The sequence below is a fragment of the Coenobita brevimanus genome, chromosome 36, assembly GCF_032717465.1.
Source record: "Coenobita brevimanus isolate Jiangsu-jjx chromosome 36, ASM3271746v2, whole genome shotgun sequence".
Classification (NCBI taxonomy): Eukaryota; Metazoa; Arthropoda; class Malacostraca; order Decapoda; family Coenobitidae; genus Coenobita; species Coenobita brevimanus.
This window is the reverse complement of record NC_136989.1, coordinates 2614336-2630181: the sequence shown is the minus strand read 5'-3', so window position 1 is coordinate 2630181 and position 15846 is coordinate 2614336.

Genomic DNA, 15846 nt, shown 5'->3' with positions numbered 1-15846 from the left:
GAAGTTAACTGACGGCAATATGGGCCCTAGTGTTTTATTACGGCATGAAAAACATCCTATTATTAAGATCAGCATGATGGTAATATTTCTTGTTGTGCCGATCGTAAATAAATGATCATCAGCACAAGAAATATTGCCATTATATTCATCATCTTTATCAATATGATGTTTTTAGTGCTGTCGTAGTCCCAGGCTTCTCTGAAGGTGAACCAGTGAACTACAAGCTCTTATCTTGCAGTCAATCCTCCTCCTGTCAGGGGATAACAAGAATGGGTACATGGTTATATCAGTGCCACTGCATCAAGGCATCCCTCTATACCATCTGGATACAACAAAATAACAAACTCCTGCTTAGATGCTTTCTGGTTCTGGATCCCACCTGATCTTCTGGTGGAGTTAGGGTGGTAAGGAAGAGAAAAACAATAATAGTAATCATCTCAACCCTAACTGAAAAAATTATTGGGTGAGTGTTAGGATTGGGGAAGGAGGGTTGACTAAGGCCCATATTCTCCTCAGTTGCAGAAACTGAATAATATCTTTCTTAAGTGATTATTCTGCTAATACGCCTTACTATCCTCTCGAGTCATTTAAATTATTACAATACCTCCACACTCAGCATACATGACATACCATACAAACTAATAGTAACCAGCCCTATCCAAAAACAATTAGGAAAGGAAAAGATGCCAGGCAGCTTCCTTAGCTGACAAGAATATGGCCCTAATGTCATAAAGACTTTGTAGTTAATTGTAGAGAAGTATATGTTAGACTTGTGGTCGAGCGGCTTTTATATCTTGTAGTAGTTTCCCCACCAGATGTCATGTAGTGACGGGAGAGGTAAAGAATAGTATGGGACTATCTTTATTTGTCTTGGAAATATTAAACAGGTATAATAGTATAAGTCCTGGGTAGCTACCTCCCTGTCTCGCTATCTCTCTCTCTCTCTCTCTGTTCTCAAGCTAATCTCCGTCTCGACCTCTCTATAGGGTCGCTTGTCTCCTTCTAAACTCTCTTTCCTAAAATCTCGTGTAGTAGGGTGTGTGTGTCCCGCACCTTCCTCATGGCAACAGAACCTTCTCACGAGAGGACTGCTGACAGCTATGAATCATCTCCTTACTGGCCGCTGTCGTCAGCTTTCCCCCGTGTAAGCGTTTAGCGCTGCTCGCCTCTACTTAAACACAACACCTTCTCATCATTTGACTTCCTGCTTCTATCTGTCTCTCTATCTATCTATTTATCTATCTATCTATTATGTAGTCCTATATTTGCTCGGCCGCGCGAAAATGACGTACAATCGACATTTAATAGTTATAATATATTAATACATACTACATACACATTATAATGAACTTATAAGCTAATTAAGTGAAATACATAATATTGTAAAGTAACATAATTGTATGAATATTGTATACATATATTATGCATAGTAAATAGTGATTATTCAGTAATATTACATTTTAAATAAGTTGAATACATATTGGAATAAATGCATTAAAGTAAATTATTTAACTGTAATACAGTATGTACTTAGGTTATTATAGTGAATTGCATACATGCAAGAATAAAAATAGTTTAAAATTAAGAATATTGTAAGAGTTACTAATATTTCATTTAAAGATAATGGTACTGGTCTGCCATATATGGGTCATTCTTCTTTGTGTTATTATTATTATTATTATTATTATTTTTTTTTTTTATATATATATAATTAATACTATATACAAAATATATACACATCATTAAGGGTTGTTAACTGTGATGTTAACTCTCCCCACTAAACAATGACTCCAAATTAGCAATTCTTGCATGCATTCTGTGCATGGCCAACAGCAATACTGCAACAACAATGCAGATAATTATGAAGACAGAAGGTGCTTGGCTATACACATAATATGGGTTGAACATACTCAAACTCAAATCTTCCCAGGGCTTCATTGTTTCATTGATCAGCTGCATAGTTTCAAACTTAGGTGAAGTCAGCTTAATACTTGTGCTCATGTTTAAGTCCATATCAGGCAGTGGGTGGAAATGTTTGTGTGTATGGTTGAGGATGGCGTAGTGATTGATGGTGGAAAAAGTAGACATGGATGGTGTAAATACCGCACAGTAGTCTGGTGCTATGTATAATCCTGAGGCTGATGTATGAGATGGTGGTATATCTGGACAGACTATGTAAACTGATGTGTTATGAGGGAAATAAAAAAACTGCGAGTGTCCAATGCGTTGATGGTGTACAAGTTTATCTGGAGCAAAAGTGAAGTTGCAGTGATGATGAATATTGTTATTGCTGATGATAGCCATTTCACAAGGGACCGTATCAGTAGGCTGAAACGTGAAAATGTACGCAGGACAAAGATGAACAGCATGTAAGGATGTGCGGCACTTTCGCTCAATCGTTGACTCACTTGCGAAAGTGACAGTGTCTCGTCTCTTGGAGACCATGATGAGTTCGGTGTCTGTGTTGATGTTGATGATGACTAAAGTGTTGTTGTTTCTATAGGGGAAGGGGTGTATTTGGTATACTGTGAACAGGTCTTCCGTGATGAATGGTACATGAACTATCACTGATGTTGGTGTTAGTGTTGCTTCCAAGTACGGGTAATATTGCATAAATTCCCTACTGCGGAACAATGGCTTCAATTTATGTGTATGTATGCCTTGACTAACTATCTGACGTAGCTCATGAACTGGGAGTAAGTCATTTGTGATCTTGCCATCACCAGCATTCGAAATTCCTTGCATAAGTGCCCTGAAATGATCTCTAGTGTTCTCTAATTGTAGTAGAATCGTGTCAATATGTTCTGTGATGATGGAGAAGTGCTGGAAAAGGGTAACGTTACCCTCCAAGTTATTTATTTTATCTATACTCTCGAGAGCTACGTTTTCTGCTTGTTTCAGATTTTTCACAATTGTTTTCATTGCTGAGTTCTGTCCTGTGATGAATTTATCTTGGTATGTTAGTACCTGAGCTATCTTATTAAATTTTTTGTTTATTTCTTTAAAGGTCATCCTCTGTAGCCAATCCAAAGATGTTCCCAAGAATTGCGCCGCCCAGATCGAACAAACCGCGCTTTTGGCGAGTACGTGTGATGTTGTTCCTGTCGCTCAGCACCTCTGTTCCAGAAGATGGGAGATCTTGGATCATGACGAGCATAGTTGACTTCGCCTGTTCTAGTTTCCATTTCGCTAACTTCACCATTTCATTCACTTCCTTGGTGATATGTGATTGTGAAACATAATTCCCTATCTTGAAGTCCAGAGTTCGCATCGGCGTCGCAAGTCTTTCTATATAAGTAGGTAAGTCATACAAGTAATCTAGACTTATTTCAGTACTCATGACATCCTTGACGATTGTAGTCGTGGCCGTTGGAGCTATGAGGCATCCTTGTCGTACTATATGCTTGGGGTCTAGGTGCGCATATACTCTTACTATGTATAGGAGAATCCATAGCATAAGTCCCTTCATCGTAACCTACCGAAAAAAAAAAAATCTATTAATTTCCTATAAAGCTGTGGTTGATGATAGTGATGATGTGCGTTACGGTTGGCTGTTATTTCATTTATAGAAGGAGTTTAAATCGATATTTAATTCTCGTAAATGATGTACTGTAGATTTCATTGGAATAGTTGCACCTATGTTCGATTGTTTGGTATATGACCTTAATTTCTTTTTGTAATCATTGTTGTGTTCTTGCTTGGTTTCTTGAGGTACGTTCACCTGTTCGGTTGTATCCGAGGCTGAATAATTATGTGATAATTCCCTTGAAACTCGTTTTAAATGGTCAATATGAACTTGTTTTTCCTCGCCACTTGAAAGTGACTTAATTAAAACTTTGTTTGCCTTTATGTTAATTACTCTGTATGGGCCCTCAAATTTAGGGGATAATTTATTGTCTCTCGTATGAATGACTCCGTAAACAATGTCTCCTAAGCTGATAGGTGAATCTTTTGCCTTTTTGTTAAATGCCTCCGTCATTTCTTCCTTGGACATCGTTAATTGTTTTTGCACTCTTTTGTGTATGTCCTGGAATTCACGTAAACGGAGTTTAGAGTAATCATCGTAATTGTATATAGGCATGCTGTCACCTTCTAGGAGCTCATATGGTAATTTTTTATCCGTGCCATATATAATGAAATGTGGTGTGTCACCAATGGATTTATTTATAGACCCATTAATGGAGGCCTCTAAACTGGTATTCAATCATCCCAGCTTGCATAATTTTCACTGAGAATGTGTCGTAGCACATCTAATACCTTTTTATTTTGTCTCTCTACCAACCCATTCGATGCTGGGTGATAGGCCAAAACGTTAACCTTTTTAATGTTGTATTGTTTACATATTTCTTGTAAGATCTCAGAATTAAATTCTCCTCCATTATCACTTATTAATACCTTTGGGGGTAGTAAAGCGACATATTACATTATCTGTTATTGCCTTTGCTACTGTCTCTGCTGTCTTATCTTTAATTGGAGCTAAAATGACATAACGGGAAAAATGATTCGTTGCTACGAATAAGTATAGGTTATTATTGTATGATAATGGCATCTTGAGTAAATCAACAGCGACAACGTCCCATGGCTGATGTGGTACTGGGTATTACCCATCGGTGCAGGTGTGATTGGGTATCCTTTGTGTTTCGCACATGATTCGCATCTGTCTATATGATTGTGTATATCTCTTCGTAATGAAGGCCAGTAATATAATAGCTGGGCTTGGTTGAATGTCTTATCCTTTCCAGGGTGTCCTGCATGTGGGCTGTCGTGTATCATTCGTAATACTTGGGGTACCATGTCATTAGGTACTACCAACTGGTTAGTATTTCTTTGGCGTTTTGGTTGTTTAGAGTTAATTTTGTATAATGTATTATTGACCATTGTGAATTGTTCAAGTGGGACATGCAGTTTGGGTAATTGTATGTCATCTCCACTTTCTAACTTGTATATTACTTTTGACCATACTGGGTCAAGTCTTTGTGCCTTTGCGATATCCTCGTGGTTTGGGATATTTCCTTTGAGATCTAACGCCGCGACTTGAATTGTGTTCGGGTTCCTAGATAATGCGTCAGCTACTATATTCATTTTACCTTGTATATAATGTATTTGTACATTGTAGTTTTCAACTGTACATTTCCATCTTGCTCTCCTCCCAGAAAGGAGTTTTTCTTTAAGCATACCCACCAGTGGTTTATGGTCGGTGAATAAGTGGATTTCGTAACCATATACCAAATCTCGAAACTTTTGTAATGCAAAAATCACTGCAAGTGCCTCTTTGTCTGTAGTGCTATAATTTTTTCTGCACCTCTTGTTTGTCTGCTGGCAAATGCAATTGGTTGATTCTTTCCTCTTTTATCTTCCTGCATCAGTACAGCCCCTAATCCTTTAACTGATGCGTCTGTACAAATAAGAAATGATTTCGTGTAATCTGGATATGCTAAACAAGGTGCATTCGTTAGTTTAATTTTTAGATTGTTAAATGCCCTTTTTGTTCTTCTTCCCATTGGAATACAGCATCTTTTTTGAGTAGTTGGAATAGAGGGAAGGCTATATGAGAGAACTGTGGTACGAAGGACCTATAGTACCCAGCCAGACCTAAAAATTGTCTAACTTCGTCAGTCGTAGTGGGTTCAGGAAAATCTCTCACTGCCTGTATTTTGTCATCAGTGGTGTGAATACCATCAGAGCTTAATTTGTGGCCTAAGAAATTTATTTCCTTAAAGCAAAATTTGCATTTAGAAAGTTTAATTTTTAATCCAGCATCACTAAGCTTTTGTAAGAGTAAGTCTAATTTCCTGAGATGATCCTTAATATTCTTCGTTGCGATAATAATATCGTCAAGATAAACAAATATTCCTTGTCCTAAAATTCCGGACAATACGTAATTCATAAGACGCTGGAACGTACCGGGGGCTGTCCTCAGTCCCATTGGCATTCTTGTATATTGATAATGGCCTCTGTTTGTTGAAAAGGCAGTGTATTTACGTGACTCCTGAGATACCGGAATCTGATAGTATCCGTTTAGGAGATCGATGGTCGAGAATATATTATTCTCAGGACCAATATTCTGTAGCACATCACTTAGCAATGGCATGGGAAATCTGTCTGGGATGGTGTGATTATTTAGTTTACGGTAATCTACTACCGCACGCATTTCTCCATTTCTCTTGGGCACAAAGAAAAGGGGAGCGTTCCACGGAGAAACTGAAGGCTCAATAATTCCAAGCTTTAACATTTCATCGACATACTGATTAGCAAGTGTACGTTGGGAGTGTGGTATGCGATAAGCTGGTACGAAAATTGGTGGTGTTTCTGGGTGCACATTAATCATGTGATTAATCAAGTTAGTACACCCTAATCGTTCTCCGGGCAAGGCTACGGTGTCCCTGTGTGTTTCCAGCAGGGTTAACAAATCATTTTCTTCGTCAAATTCACCTGAGTGAATTAAATTCTCTTTTATTCTTTCTCTATCCGTAGATTTTATCTCACTTGTTACTCCACCAATATTTATTTCCTTCACAGGGGCTAAACATTTTTTCAATATTAACTATGCAAGTTCCCTTCTTCAACTGAACTTCCCCATTCATGTGATTAATAATGAATATCTGAGTTAGCCCTTCGTCGTTCGTATGACATAATGCGTTTTCTACTGACAATCCTTTTACTTTACATAATTCTTCTAAGACAAGAACAGTACTATTCCGTAATTTGCTCTTTATGGTAACCTTCATGTATGAATTAGGTGGTATAACCAAATCATTAGTGAGATGGGCTGGAAAAATTGATAAATCAGTACTGTTAGCTGGGTCACTAATTCTGGAGGATGGGGTTGCTGGTGTAAGTGGATCTATACACTCATCTGTTTGTGTATGTTTGTTTAAGCCTTTAATATTACCAATTCTTTTTGGCTCTCTTCTACCAATCGGTGAGGGCTCTGAAAGTATTTCCTCTATAAATTCATTATCAAAGTCTATTCCATTCATTTGTGGGAGTATAGTTATGTTCTCAGTTCTCATGGATCTTAAGCCCAGTAACATATGAGCTTTAATTGCTAAGTTTTCAACGATATAGAACAATGCAGAGAATGGTCTTGTAGTTTCTGTGAAACTGAGATTTAATCTTATCATACCTTTTACTGTAATCTCTTGACCATCTACTGTGTTTAATTCTAAATCAGCTTCATCCAGAAAAGTTACTTTTTTTTTATTTTTAAGAATTCTATTGAGTTCTTCATGTGTTATTAAGTTCACTGGAGAGCCTGTATCTAAAAATAAGGAAACGTTTTGATCCTCACATACAGCTGGTATCAAGATACACTCATTTCCCAACATGCCTCCTATGTGAAGTTTAACCTTGTTCTTTTTTATGTTTGTTCGTTTTTTGTCATGACTTGGTCTTCCCGATTTGAACATAGACACAATTTTTTCTACTGTTTTGCAATCACTAGTCCAGTGCCCTTGGTATCTATGATGCCTACAGTAAGGACCAAACCCTTGTGTCTTTTGATTATCCTCTTTTGCCTTGATAAAGCATTCATACCTTGTGTGTCCTGGTTTTGCACAGTAATGACACAGAATGGACCTATCCCTTGACTGTGACCTACGAGGTGATTTCCCATAAAAAGTGTTGTTTATAGCGCGAGACCTACTCGGGCTGCGCGAAAACTTATGAAACTGCCTGTAGGAAGGCGTGTGGGAACGAGGTCTAGGCGTCTTTGCTTGTTTTGGCTGCCTCATTTCAGGTCGCGATCGATTTTGTTCTCTGTTTGGGGTCGGTGTTGATGTTTTCACAGCTGATACTGTCTCAGGTACCCTGATTCTACCAGAATGTGCATGTGTGTCGACCACACCTGCTTTACTGCACTACATCTCTACCTCGTTCATTAAGTCTAGTAAGCACATTCCAGGGATGTACGCGATTGTTTTGGCGATCTTAAGGGTTCTATCAGGTAATTTACACAAGGCAGCTACATAACCAATGATGTCCACGACGAGGTCTGGGGACATCTTTCCATCATCTGTTATCCACTTAGAATTCTCCAGAGTAGCTAATAGGGTTCTCTTGATTGTGGAGACATCAGCAGTTATTTCACTGAGCACATGGTTTGTAGTGTGCTCCCTTACAAGATCTACAATTTTATGTAATTCTGGAATTATACCTGGCAAGAAGTTCATACCTCCAGAAAATTTCTTCAGAAATTCAGTTTTAAATTCATCATATGTCCTAGCACGATGTAGCTTATCGGAGCGCAATAAATTGCTTGCTGGACATCTTTCCTGGCTTATGCAAGATGAAAAAATAGCAATTTTCTCTTGTTCATCTAGTATATGGCGCTTGATGAACATTTGTTCGCACTGACTGATTAATGAAATGACATCAATGCGATCCTTGTCTGTGCCAGAGAATTTTGGGGCAGTCTTATCCTCGTGATACACAAAAACGTGAGGTGTGGTTTTTAGATCAGCAGTATTTGTTTCTTGATTCATCTTTAATGATTGCCCTGTTAATTCAACTTGTACGAGTTTATCGTTATGTGAGGGAATGGTAGAATATGTATGACCGGACCGGTGAACCCTGTTAAGTATATTGGCATACGTATTTAAGGCAGCTGCGAAGTCGATACTCTCAACATCTGAAGGGGTTTCCCACTCATCATCCGAAACTCCCGTATTTGTTTCCTTATCTATAACGTGTGGTGTGGGTTGTACAATGGGTGGGCTGTCTCTTAATTGTGAGTCTGATGTTGTATTAACGTGGGTGGTTGCGAAAATATTCCTGTCATTAAGATATGATGTTATGAAATACGCCTCTTGTTTATTTATGTCCTAGCAAACTAGATGATTAAATAAGTTGAATATAGCTAATTTTAGCACTGAGAAGAAATGAGCAAGTATAATTTTACCCACTTGATACAGATCGTAGAGGTGTGTCGATACCAAAGTCGATCTCGGAAGAAAATACAGGTTTGATTGAAGATCTCTTGATAATTCTAGTGGTGTGTTGATGGACGATATTACTCAGGAAACTCCATGGCCTGGTATTTGTAGTGGTTAACGGCTGTCCCAGGCAAACCTCAACATAGAACGTCGAATGTCCAACTTAACTGTGAAAATAAGTGAATATGAGTAGGAGCTATGTGAATAATGAGTAATGAGTAGTGGGTGAGAAGTGCCTGGTGTCCGTCACACGTTGCTTGGCATGGCAGACTCGCGTTGTGATGTCATCTCAGCACATGGTGACGTCGGCTTCCCACACTGGTAGCTGTGGTGAGTGAATGAGTAGCGATGAGTAACTTGAGTGAAGACGAGTGAGTAAGATGAGTTGTAAATCGTGTCTCACTCTTCGTTTGTTTGTTCCCTTTATTCTATGTGGAAGTTTTCTCTGTCCTTTTCTCTAGTGATTTATTCGTAGAGTTGTTAATTGTAGTTGATTGTAGATGGCTGTAGTTGATTGTAGATGGCTGTAGACTTTGTAGAACTGAAGCTAACCTTGTAGTCTCGGTTGCTTTTGTAGAAATTTGCTTTTAATTCGGAGACGATGTCCGCAGATTTGCTGGTTTGTCGTTAAGCTACTTGCAAGGCGTCGAGTGATCTCTTGACCTCTGCATCAGCGTAATGATCTGGGAGACGGAGGGGGCAGGAGCTGATATTGTTGGTTGTTGTCAATCTTGATATTTTGTAGGAATTTAATGTTGATTCGTAGACGAGGTTCGTATACGTTCGCTGCTACCAAATGTCATAAAGACTTTGTAGTTAATTGTAGAGAAGTATATGTTAGACTTGTGGTCGAGCGGCTTTTATATCTTGTAGTAGTTTCCCCACCAGATGTCATGTAGTGACGGGAGAGGTAAAGAATAGTATGGGACTATCTTTATTTGTCTTGGAAATATTAAACAGGTATAATAGTATAAGTCCTGGGTAGCTACCTCCCTGTCTCGCTATCTCTCTCTCTCTCTCTCTGTTCTCAAGCTAATCTCCGTCTCGACCTCTCTATAGGGTCGCTTGTCTCCTTCTAAACTCTCTTTCCTAAAATCTCGTGTAGTAGGGTGTGTGTGTCCCGCACCTTCCTCATGGCAACAGAACCTTCTCACGAGAGGACTGCTGACAGCTATGAATCATCTCCTTACTGGCCGCTGTCGTCAGCTTTCCCCCGTGTAAGCGTTTAGCGCTGCTCGCCTCTCGCAAACACAACACCTTCTCATCATTTGACTTCCTGCTTCTATCTGTCTCTCTATCTATCTATTTATCTATCTATCTATTATGTAGTCCTATACTAAGAGTTAAAATAATATATCTAATGCTATTTTGTTCTCTACACAGGCAGCTGGAGGTACTCAGTGCCAACGAGGCAATGGTTACCAGTCTCACTTGCCCACCCCACAGATGTAACCCTTACAGTGTTTATCCAGCTCAAGCACCTTAACCCACTGAACCACCACCCACCATAGCAAATGACACGGCATATAGCAAACCTTTTCACTTGTCACTCAGGGGGACATCATGAGAGAGAGAGAGAGAGAGAGAGAGAGAGAGAGAGAGAGAGAGAGAGAGAGAGAGAGAGAGAGAGAGAATACATCAAAGAGACAGGGAAGGATGGGGACATCAAGTTAAGAGAGGAGGGATGGGGACTACAAGTAGATGGAGTGGTGGTGGTAAGGCTAGGAACATCAAGGAGAGGGGGAGATGGGGACTACATCAAAAGGGGGGAGGAGGGGACAACATCAAGAAGAACAGAGAGAAGGGGGTTAGGCACTACACTGGATGGGGGAAGAGAGAGGGGCACTATCAAGTGGGAGGTGGGGGAAGGGGTTAGATAGAGAAAAGGGGGCAAGGGAAAGAGGATGACCACCCTCACCTTCCACTATTATAATTATTATTTTATGATAAATACGGTATTGTACAACCACCATTACTACCAATGTTACAACTTTCACAAACAAGACAAATGATAAAGAAAGAATAATTTTTAATCAGCTGGACATAAAATGTATTTTACTTAAAATAAAAACAACTGTAACATTCAGTATATTATTTACCTTCGGTATCAAGAAGGGTGAGCATGAAGGCACACTTAGGTGTCAACTGGCAGTCTGTCTCACCCTTAACGTAGTAGATCACTTGTCCTCGCACCTCTGTTGTGAATGGGATCAAATGATTAACTCTGGTTGGTAGGATAAGTTAAAAATGAGAGAAAAAAAAATGTTAAAAATCAGTCCTCCAACCATTACACAACCCTTCACTGCCCCATCAGCAGCACAGGTGCCTGGGGCTACACAGCTTAGTCCAGGCTGAATTATGAGGCAAGTGACCAATTGCTCTTCCTTGAATGAGGCAAGTGTTGGCAGTGAGGGAGGAGTAGGAGGCTGGAACTGAGAAACAAGATGACGAGAATGAAGAGGAAGTGGAGGAAGAGGCCGGCACTCTGAGAAAAGGAAAAGATGGAGCTGGCATTGAGAGAGGAGAATAATTGAGAAAGAAGGGGATGGCAATGTGATAGAAAGAAAGGAGGATTAGTACTGAGCTGGCACACACACAGAACTGAGGAGGAAGAGGCTGGTACAGAGATGGAGAGGAGAGGAGAGGAGGAGGAGGAATAAAGAGCTGGCAGAGAGAGAGAGAGAGAGAGAGAGAGAGAGAGAGAGAGAGAGAGAGAGAGAGAGAGAGAAATGGGCACTATGAAATATAGGAGAGGAAGAATAGGAGGCTATAAGTGAGAGGGGGGGGGAGGGAGACGAAGGTATAAGGGAATGGCACTGAGAAAGGAGGGAGTGAATGGTAAGGGAAGTGCACTGAGGAAGGGGCAAAGTGTAAGGGAAGTGCACTGGGAAAGGAGTGAGGAGTAAGGGAAGTGCACTGAGAAAGGAGGAGGAGGAGGAGGAGAAGGCTGCAAATGAAAGAGAGAGGGAGGGAGAGGAGAATAAGTCTCTCTTACAGATAAAGGGTGGGGGGGGAGAAAGGGACTGGCACTGAAAGAGAAAGAAAAGAGAAGGAAATTACTAACACTGAGGGAAGAGAGAGAGAGAGAGAGAGAGAGAGAGAGAGAGAGAGAGAAGGAGGAGGAGGAGGAAGAGGAAGAGGCTGGCACAGGAAGGAAAAGCACTGACAACTGTTACTGAAAAGTTACCAGTAAAGAAGTGTCAATTCTAAGATCAGTTGATAAAAAATGTTCATTATGTGGGTACCAACAAAATATTATTCCTGACCCTTTCAGTATGATGTCTTTAAAATATTTATTTTCTTTATCCACAGACAATTTACATTAACTGTAATTTACTTTGAAGATAGTACTGTACTAGCAGTGTCTTGGCTAAAAGAAGTTGTCTCAGTTCAATAAAACTGTTGGAACAAATATTTAACTAAAAAATGCACCATTACCATACTGAAAAGTTTAGATTCAACCACAAAATATTATCCACAGACAATTTAAATTGACTGTATTTTTAAAGAGAGTATACTTGCATCTTGGCTGTAGGTGGTACATCACAATTCAGTAAAACTGTTAGAAGAATGAATTATATAAATGTAGAATACTGTACATCATCATACTGAAAGGTTTAATGGGTCCAAAGCAAAAAAGGTTAAACTTCAGTAGTTTCTTTAAATACACAATCACTCTTGTCAGATTATTTACTTCAGCATTATAGGAACCTCCAGTGATGAAGTGTATGAAAGCCACATTTAACTACTCTAGTTATCTCTTGAAATCTTGGCTGTAGGTTAAAAAAAAAAAAAAAAAAAATCTAATCTAGTGCTGCTCCATGAGAGTAGGAGCCCGGGGCTAGGGAAGCTGGTCCTGACATTTAAGATGAGAGTGACCAGCCTCACTCATCCCCGAGTGGCATTATGTGAGCAATAAACCCCAACCACCCCTTGGATATAAACCTGCACCGGCTCAATCCGACTGGAGCACCTTAATTACCCACTAAAAAACCAGGCACGATAATTTGGTTATATGGTTACCATCCACCTATAATGCCATATATATATATATATATATATATATATATATATATATATATATAGATATATATATATATATGGCAGTTTTAAACAAAAATAAAAGTTATGTCTAAACCACAAACAAATTTAACATATGACCTATCATCATCATCATCATCATCTGGACCTCCTTTCCCACCGAAGGGCAGAGTGAGGAGTAGTAAGGTCCAGACAGCCCAAATTTGCCAAGTCCAATAGGCCACGCCTCCATTCACTCACCATTCAAGCCCACAGAATCCTGGCTGTATCTGATACGCCAAAAACATTCACCACGTTCTGTAGCTTCACATAAACGTATCCGATAGAGACACTTCATGTTAGAAAGGGGTGCCAGATCCCTGATCAGGCACATCTCACAATATTCATCCAGCCAGCTCGATCTGTTGTCAGTCCCCTAGCCTCACCAACTTCCAAACCTCTCTTCCTCAAACACTCATCCACCATATCTCTCCATCTTCTCCTTGGCCTACCTCGCCTTCTCCCTCCTTCAAATTCGCTCAGATATACCTTTTTCACCACTCTATTCTTATCCATTCTCTCCACATGACCATACCATCTCAGTACACTCTCTTTGATTCTTGTGACCTTTAATAATGCATATTATGTAGTGTAATGGATGCATAAAGATCCCAAGATAAGCTATTGGAAGTGAAATCACATCCTCAAACTCCTGACTCTGGCTACTGATTGCATACAACAACTATAAACACAAGTAACCTTTATGGTTTTAGGCTGCTGGCAATACACAGGAATAATTTAACTTACAATTGCCACAAGTCTTAATCCTGTATGAGGTGACCAGAAACAAACTGCTTCCACACTGCCCTGTCCTTTGGCTGCCCTCTCTCCAACTCATATCCTCCATTTATCTTTACAATTCATCCTCCCATCTTATCCCTGGTCTCCCCCTCCACCTCATGCACAGTCTCTTGTTCTTCATCCTCCCCACATGGGTAGTAATCTGTGTTCTTGATTAACCCACCAGGTCACACAAAGTTATTCCAAACATGTTACAAAATTCCAGGATACTTGATATCTTAATTTTGTCGCAATCGTGGCAATGTCTGAGGTTATACACTGGCAAGTATTTATAATGGTGCCTACCTATATAACAGCAGGAACAAACCAGAGTCAGGTCACACAAAGTTATTCCTAACATGTCTCCTCCATCCTTCTTTCCTTCCATCCTCTTCTGTTTTCCTTTACTTCATTCTTTCCTTGTCCTTCTGCCTACGGGTAACTTTACACTCCCTCTTCTGTCTTTCTTTACTTCATTCTTTCCTCTTCCTTCTGCCTGTGGGTGACTCTACATTGAGTGACAAGCCAAATGGTTTCCTGTACATCAGGAAACCATTGACTACACTGGATGGTAAATATATAACCAAATTTTGGCACCTGGTGGTTTAGTGAGTAATTATTGCACTCCAATCGGATTGAGCCGGTGAAGGTTTATATCCAAGGGGTGGTTGGGGTTGACTGCTCATGTAATACCACTCAGGGATGAGTGAGACTGGTCACTCTCATCTTAAATGTCAGGACCAACTGCCTAGCCCCGGGGCTCCTATGCTTCTCATGGGGCAATGTAGTATTGGATGATGGATGGATGGATGGATCTCGTTACAAGAACGGTACGGTACAGTGAAAATGGAAAGAATGTTAATTTTAGGCCAAGTTAGAGTAAAAACTGTAGTGTAATAATAGTTGTGCACTGAGACAAACTATTATTCTGACATTCTTTGAAGCCTTTGTGGATCTATTTTACATTATCTTATTCAGGCCATCACAAGAAACTAATGGGAAACTGTCTGGCTTTAGCAGTGCTGTGTCTGAAAGCAAATATTTTATGTCCCACAGTGAATGGCCTCGGTAAAAATTCAATGTGAAGTGGTTAAAAGCTGCTTTATTTTTTTGCCAGCACACATCAGTGACTTAGTATGAATTTACTACTTATAATAGCTTTAGACAATTGTCCTCCTGATGCAATGGATAATAGACATTGACATAATGGAGCATTTAGAAAAAGATCCACTGACCCAGCTCTACTCATGTCTGTGTCTAAGAAACATGCTGAGTATTAAGCACAAGTCTGTCTTCATATATTATTATAGCTCTAACCAGGGATTAAAAAAGGGGGGGGGGGAATGATAGTCCCCTCGCACACACAACCTTATGTAAAAATGTGCTGAACATAATCACTGTAGTCCATATACCATATACAACATTTATTTGTACAAAACACACCTACAGTATCTGCATGACCACCTTCTACCTATGGTCAATAAATAAAACGTTAGCCAGTGATGATATGATGGATGTTGGAAGCAGTGAGTTGGGGAGCTTGGATAAGAGGGAGAGTGGATTGCTGCAGCCTGGTAGGAAGAGAGAAACTGTGTTACTAGAGTAATGAACAGAATATCTACTTAGGAAGAGATGTAAGGAAGTTAACTGACGGCAATATGGGCCCTAGTGTTTTAGTACACCATGAAAAACATCATATTATAAAGATCAGCATGATGGTAATATTTCTTATTGTGCTGATCATAAATAAATGATCATCAGCACAAGAAATATTGCCATGATATTCATCATCTTTATCAATATGATGTTTTTCCTGCTGTCGTAGTCCCAGGCTTCTCTGAAGGTGAACCAGTGAACTACAAGCTCTTATCTTGCAGTCAATCCTCCTCCTGTCAGGGGATAACAAGACTGGGTACATGGTTATATCAGTGCCACTGCATGAAGGCATCCTTCTATACCATCTGGATACAACAAAATAACAAAATCCTGCTTAGATGATTCCTGGTCCTGGATCCCACCTGATCTTTTGGTGGAGTTAGGGTAGTAAGGATGA